The sequence below is a fragment of the Stegastes partitus genome, unplaced genomic scaffold, assembly GCF_000690725.1.
Source record: "Stegastes partitus isolate 25-593 unplaced genomic scaffold, Stegastes_partitus-1.0.2 Scaffold793, whole genome shotgun sequence".
Classification (NCBI taxonomy): domain Eukaryota; kingdom Metazoa; phylum Chordata; class Actinopteri; family Pomacentridae; genus Stegastes; species Stegastes partitus.
The window spans coordinates 5,559-13,370 of record NW_007578524.1 but is presented as its reverse complement, the minus strand read 5'-3'; the positions used below and the strand labels follow the sequence as shown (position 1 = coordinate 13,370).

At 40.1% G+C, this 7,812-nt stretch overlaps 1 protein-coding gene across 2 annotated transcripts in view; it reads right to left on the bottom strand.

Moving 5' to 3' along the window:
• tbxa2r (thromboxane A2 receptor) overlaps positions 1 to 5,104 on the bottom strand; it is a 13,335-nt gene extending 8,231 nt beyond the window's left edge. For both annotated transcript variants that reach the window (XM_008292200.1, XM_008292199.1), the window contains exon 1: positions 4,848 to 5,104. The gene's annotated coding sequence lies outside the window, so the exon portion shown is untranslated. The remainder of the gene's footprint in view (positions 1 to 4,847) is intronic.
• Positions 5,105 to 7,812: the final 2,708 nt, after the last annotated feature.

The following is a 7,812-nucleotide window of genomic DNA, read 5'->3' as shown; positions in this document are numbered from 1 at the left end:
TGCAATTTAAATCATAAAGTGTTGATTTTTTGCTATATATTTTAATTTACTGGCTCCAGCCATCAAGAAGTCCTGCAAGAATGCAAGCTATACACAAGCCCACAGTGTAGCTGGATTATTTAAACCACATTATCTGGAAGTAAACTCAGGGAGGCCATGTGCGCCCACCCAAAATCTTGGACGTTATTTCTCATTGTAAGCAGATCTTAGTAAGTGCAAAATTATTGGCACCAATAAGAATGATTGCTTAATCTATAAAAACAAGGCCATAATTGTAATAAACCAGAATTATCCTTTAAAAAAAAAAAGAACAATATTTTATTCCAAAGCATCTCCGGGTACAGGGAGTGCATTTTTCAGATGGCTGGATAAACCATACAGAGTCGGTGTAACAGCGCAGATGCAGCATGTACAGTACATAACACCCACACAAGACACCCGCAGACAGTGACAGCATGGGAGAGAGAGGGAGTGAGTGACACAGACGCTGAAATAGACGGAGAGTAGGAGAGCTGGCATATCCTGGCAGGAAACGCAGCTCTGAGAATGGTAGTGACAGAAACACTAACAGGAAATCAACACTTAGTGTCATAATCAGTCTGTGATGTTGTCCCTAGCGGGCTGTCCTCAATATGGCCCGTCACAGTCAAATTGCATGAGACTGGCTTCAAGGAAAGTGGAAACCTAAGACATTAGACTGGGATGTGAGCTGAAATATAATAGGGGAAATAAATAATCAGGATTTTCCTTCAACAAAATATTTGTTTCATGGCATATCATGTGGATATTGATATCAGGTTATATCAACATCAAATGACATGAAGGTATAAATAATCTAAAAAAGTCCATGAAGTTATTTTTCAAAATAAAAAACATTCACTGTGATCCAAAGAAGAAGTTCATAAAGTAGGAGACCTGAGGGATTTCACTGAAATTTAGAAAAGAGATTCAGCTTATGTCACGAAGGGAAGTAAACAAACACAGGATACTGCTTTCAATAATAAGGTGCGCTGAGACTTTCAATTTCAATATGTGGGATGCAGGACGTTCCTCCTCCATATGAAAATGTCTGTCACATGTCCATATTTTTTCCTGTAGCCCATTGTAATGCTTGCACACTTGAACCCACAACAAAGAGCACTTAACTGCACGGATCATTCAGGAGTATGAGTAGCATGTTTAGTGAGTTGAACTAACAAGCAGGAACACGTCAGAGGAATCAAATTACTTCCTTTGCTCTTTACGCTCACATTTCTCAGAACAAAATCAGCGTGAAACAAACAAACAAAACCCGCCGTTTCAATGGTCTAACTTTTGGCCCGATGCACCATGATGTGTGAAACGCGGTGGTACGCGGCGGCGCTGCACACTATCACATGCTCGGTGGAGCACAAACTGGTAGCTTGTTAGGTAAAAGCTCAAAATTCGACTGTTAAACTGCACCCACAAAAACACCAAACAGGTGTCTGGGCTTTTTCTTTTTTTTTTTTCTTTTTGTGCCTGAGCCAATCTTTGAATTTTCATCTCAAAAGTAAGAAACAACAAATGTACCCGCAGCAGCAGCAGGAGGAGCATCTCCAGGTCCTAAAAAACAATCTTTATAACAGCTTTCAGGCTGTGCTCCTGTAAACAAAGATTAAAGCACTTTTCAGGCAGGGCACTTTATGAGAACTTCATATGTGCCTGAACTACTGAAAAAGCTTCTGCGCCGTTTGGAATGTAGGATGGCACACTGTGGAATCCCGTTAAATCTACCAATTAGTTTTAATTTTAGACGCACAAAATCATGACACACGCAACGTATAAATTACAGCTGAAGTTAGATTTGCATGAGAGGACTCTTTTCTACTGTAAGCGGATGTAACTGGTGAATTACTTCTATGTTTCTCCTGCAGCCATGATTCCTTTAGGATAACGAGTTCAGCTTTATTTAAGCATCACATGAAATTTAGGAGAAATTGATTTAATCTATATTATTAGGTATTAAGAAGAACTTTTCTGCTGTATGTATCTGTTTTGGGTTTGTTCAGTCCACAGGATTTAAATCATTCATTCTCCAAAAAGCTGAAACATTTTGTCACACCCTAACCCTAACCCTAAGAAACGGGAATTGAAACAAATCCTTGCATCGTATGCTAAAACCTAACCACCATACCGTCAACTCTCCCCACCCCCGCTCAGGGAGCACCAGGATGGGAAAGAGGATGCTTGGCGCCAGCTCTTGTATGACCTTACAAACCTTTTGAAAGTGCCATTAGCCAAAAGTGCCCGTTAGCGTCCACAATCAATATGTCATTTTGAATGCTGGCTCACTGTGGTGGTAAAACAGTTTCCTATCCAGACTGACGGGAAACCACATAAATGTGATGATGAAATGTGTATTGGGAATGAAAGAGTGACAATGCTGGAAGTAGAGCCCAGAGGTTTCTAAGCAGAGGTTAGGTAACTGCAGGGAAATTAGTCCAAATGTTGTCTCTTATTTAACTATTAGTTTGAATATTCTAATTCGAATAAGTATTTATATTTATATTCTAAAGTCAGGGTAAAGAAAAATTAAGTCATTGAGCCAAATTTTTTCAGTTGCCTCAACTGGATTTTCTTTTAAAAACAACTGACGAAGAAATTTGAACCTAAATTACACACTATATATATTTAGTTGATGCGACCTTCTTGCCACCTTGCAGCTCTGACTAAACCCAAGACATCAAAATAATGTTTGCAACTTAAAAGGTTTAATATAAATGAATAAATTAGATTTATTTATTTATTTTTTATCTTGCCATCATGCATCCATCAACTGATGGTAAGAGGTTCACTGAACTCACTTTTTAGACTGTGATTTATTAATAATGTGCTTTAAACTAACATGTTGTTTTGCTTTATGAAGAAAAAAAAGCACAAATAAACAGAAAATAAAGACAACGTGCAGAAACAAGCAGTTACTGACCAAATCAGTCAACTGACAGAAATATCATCAGCAACTAATTTGACTGATTAGACATTTTAGAGTTATTAGTCATTGCCTCGCAGCAAGAAGGTCGCCGGTTCGTGCCCCAGTGAGGACACCTGGGATCTTTCTGTGTGGAGTTTGCATGTTCTCCCCGTGCAGCGTGGGTTCTCTTCGGGTTCTCCAGCTTCCTCAAACAGTCCAAAAACATGTTGAGGTTAATTGGTGATTCTAAATTGTCCGTAGGTGTGAATGTGAGTGTGCTTGGTTGTCTGTCTCTAAGTGTAGCCCTGTGATAGACTGGTGACCTGTCCAGGTGAACCTGCCTTCACCCTGAGTCAGCTGGGATAGACTCCAGCCCCCCATGACCCTCCTGAGGATTAAGCGGTGTATAGATAATGGATGGATGGATGCCAAGACAAAAATTAAGAAAGCTTTGAGATGTTTGTATTGTTACCAACCTGTGGTGGTAACAAAAACACGATGCTGCAAAGTAATACCCCGTGACCCTAGTGAGGATTAAGCGGTGTATAGATGATGGATGGATGGATGGATGGGTGCAAATTTCTAAACATTTATCGAATTCACTGGAAAGTGAGCATGTTTTGGTTTTGAATTTTTGCTTGAACAAGAAACGATATCTGAAAACGTCACTGTGGGCTCTGGAAGTTGGGATTGGCCATTCTTCTTTCTTTCTTTCTTTCTTTTTTGACATTTAATTGTAATTCCATACCATGTAATTGCTTGATTGATTGAATTGAGCGATTTTTCAGCTATTAATCACCAGATAAATTAATTAATAACAATCATTGATAGCTCCAGCCCTACTGGTGTCTTATTAGTGCAGTGAGACAGCCTTCTGCCCTTTCCTTCAGCTTTGCCTCTGGGAATCAGTGTGTCTTGTAGTTGTACTTGCAGTTAATGGGTTGATTTTCTGCGATGGTCACTTCCACTTCGTGAGGCGAAGTGTGACGAGAGGACCAGAAGTGTGAAGTATATTGGATTACATATAATTTTCAGTATATCTAACAGTCCAAAGAAAGTGAGGGGAGTTATATGGCTGAAGAGACTAAATGATTTTTTCCCCCCCTTTCTTTCCCTTTTCACACAAACTGACATTTAAACTGTCAATGAGCCTGAACTGTTGTTTCTGACTCTGAGCAGCTAATTAAATTCTTCAGAAGATTTTTTTGCTGGCCCTTCACTTGATACACATAAAATACTCATGAAGACAGTTTGGAGCAGGCAGTGGGCGATGTGGTGTAATGTGCTGCTGAGTTTCAGAACTGAGGCAGCATCTTCAAAAACTGTGTGAAGTCAAGATTCTGTATCGTTTCCAAAAAAGAATCTCGGATCAGCGTCTGGCAAACAATGATGGCTGAGGGCTCAAGCTGCGCCTCATTTGAACATGTGCACCATCAGCGGGAGCCGATTCCCAAATGTTGGCCAGTGTTGTCGCCACGCGTCACCCACTGACACACAAACACAGGTAACAACTTGTTTCCACAAGAACAGAACTTGGCACCGTTTGAAAGATCACTCTGTTAAACGGTGGAACATTGTTTTGGCATTGCACTTTAGCAGTCAGAGTGGTTGTCTACACCTCATCAGTAGGTAATGCTGCAAAAACAGGGGACGTTTGCAATCGACTGCAATAAAACGAAACTGGGGGTGATGATGAAATGCATCCTTCTACAGGTTGCAAATATTAAATATACCCGATTAACAGCATAATCAGAAATGTGCACAAAGGAAGGATACATTAATACTACAGCCAAAGTCTCCACTATGCATTTCCATTATTCTTCCTATTTTTTTGCTTCACCTGAACTAAATGACACAAGACAAAAAGTTGCTGCTGCCAAATGTGATACGTTTGAGTAATCAAAACTGGTCTTACCACCACAGAAGTGCCTTCAAGGAACAAGTTGGCTCTGAGCTGTAAAGTTTTTACAACTCCATCCTAACCATCCCCCTCTGCTCTTGAACGATTAACACTGACAACACCAACGAGAATCACAGGATGAGGTGGCAAAGATGTCATAAACAGCAAGTCCCCGCTGAAGAGAAAAAGAAAAAGTCCAACATAACAGCCGGCTGGTAGCAGTCACCCTGGATCATCTCCCAGCTGTGTCCTCTCCTGCTGCAGCTCAGATACTCATCTATCCCCCTGCTGACACGCTTCCTTTTGCTCAGTTCAGCCCTCCCCGGAAGACAAAGGGGGACGGACTCTGGGGAGACACAACGCTGCGTTTTAAGCAGGAGAATGAACGCAGAAGCCGAGAAAAGTTGGAGGTAGTTTGGTGCAGAATGAGGGGAATGCATTGTTCTTGTGTTTGGGTTTAAGTTGGTTGGGGTAAACCTATAAAAATGTTTTGCACTGAACTCAGAAGAACAGCCACAGTGCTGAAAGTGTTCAAAAAAATAAGCGTGGTCTAAAAGCATAATATCTGATGCCTTCCTCATAAATAAAAAGCTGTGTAGCGGTCATGATTCGAATGCAAATTAATGCTGCAAGACATCAGAGAAGGTCAAGTGGTCTACCTCGTTTTAGGCCACTGACACAAGATTCACGACTACATTTGGAACACGTTGGAAAATAAAAACTCTGGAGAGCATCAACAGATGCTGTAAAGTGTTAGTTTCAGGTTTTATATAGAAACTGTCTGTACACAGTTTAAATCACAAAACAACCTTTTGCAGACACACATATGCAGCGCAGATGTGCGTCAGGCCTGTGAGTCAGAAAGGGAGAGATTGCAGCTGGAGTTAATGATGATGCTGGACAACCACTATTTTCACAAATGTGTACTAAAACTGAGGAAAATAATCTGTATCTTTAGTCTGTTCATCAGTAAACTGTGTTAAACAAGTAGTCCTAAATAATGAGAAATATACCTACAGGCCAGTTTAAGTTCAACAATGCGCCTACCAGCAGCTCTACATCTGATGAGTTAAAGGTGGAGTCTGTGATTCTGGAGAAAGGCTGTTGATACTTGGCACATTTTACTTTGAGAGTTAAAATGCACCAAATTTATTGCCCCTTTCCCTTTCATCTCTCATTCCTTCCTTTTGTTTTCTGCATGAGCATAAATGTGCACAGGACTTTGTGGAATAGTGTTGTGTGGATTTATCTGAGACACTTTGTTTTCCATTTACAGCCACAGATGTCTACACAGCGAGCCGACCGGGAGGAGACTAAATTTTTACATATAAATTGTTTAATGTGCACACAAACCGAAATGTTAAAACAACAAATTGTCCTTTAAGGTGAATGTTGTTTCTCAGTGAAGTCCTGGACTTCCTGTGGTCTCTTCACCACGGTGCTGTTGCCAGGTTACCCAGCATCGTAGTTGGAGATACACAAAGTACAGTGCTAATTGATGAAATGCTGTTTGTCAGTCCGTCGACTTTTCCCCTCAAAGTGTAACAATAAAAACCAAGAGCAACGTCTTCCATTTCGTCAGCTGTGGCGAAGGAAGCGTGGGAACTGATTAACCACAGTCAACAATACATTCACATCACAAGAATGCTAAATGTGCTTTCTAAAGGGAACCTTGAGTGAGAAGTGATCCGTGTGGGACAGATTAAAAAACGGAAGATTTACAGTTGTACTCAGAAGGGCTTCCTGATTAGAGCATTACAATAGAGTGCTAGAGCAACGCTGAGCATAAAATCACAACCTTATCCAATGGGGACATTTTCCAAAATGCAAACAGTGACGACAGTACGGTGTCATTATCAGGCAGACATCACTGTCATTTCTCCACTCATCCCCAGCACTGTGATCCTGCTTCTACTTTGGGAAGCCTTTGGCCAATTTAGAGTCAGAAGCCTGTAATCTTGGTGTAATCTCTGATCCAGACGTGTCATTTGATGCTCCAGCTGCAAAAGTGCTGCAATCATCGTCACTTGAGGCTCATTGCCAAGATTTAGATGTTCTTCTGTCACATATGGTTTTTCCATAAATGTTTATTTGGTTAGAAAATCCTAAAATAATATCTCCTCCCTCTGATTAAAGATGAAGATATGTTTATTATAAAATATTTGACTACTGGGCACCAAGTGCTTTCTATACAAGTGAAAGACCATTCTCTGTGCACATGCATTTCAGTTTTATCACACTCGTGTAGGAAGACTATAAGTCCAGGATTGGATTCCAAACTGATGCTCCAAAATGTGTTTGCAGGGACATCCCTTAAACTGAGATTTTAGGTGAGCACAAAGAAACTTTCCACTTTCAGCAGAAGGATTGGAAAACAGCCTTCCAGCTGCAAACATACATCATTCTGTACATTGAATGTCAACTATCCAAGCAAAAAAATCGAAGCAGCAAAAAAAATGACCAGAACACATTTCTGAGAGGAGGGAGAGTCTAAGGTTCTCTACTTTTGCGAGGTCCTGCATCCACATCACTGACATTTAATTTATGAATTAACAATGTGTGCCAGAGCTGTTTCTCATCACATCATTTGATATTTATTCACATTTAAATTAGGTACAGGGATTTAAATACATTTACTGTATCGCTGATGTGTGTTGCACTTTTAGACTAAGATCAGTTTTGGGATCAATACGGGTTTAAATTTAAATCTTTTTGTCATCTTGTGTAAAGTGTAATTACTTAATTATTGTTATGATGTCCTTGTACTTTCTTTTCTTTATTTTTTGGATGCTGCTGTGGCGTGTAAATTTCCTCCAGTGGGGGGATCAATAAAAATTATTCTCTTCTATTCTATTCTATTGATATTATGATACATGTTTATTTCATGTGCAATTCTAATGAAACTATGATCTTCCCTTTAATGATGAATGCATCCATCCATCATCTATACACCGCTTAATCCTCACTAGGGTCATGGGGG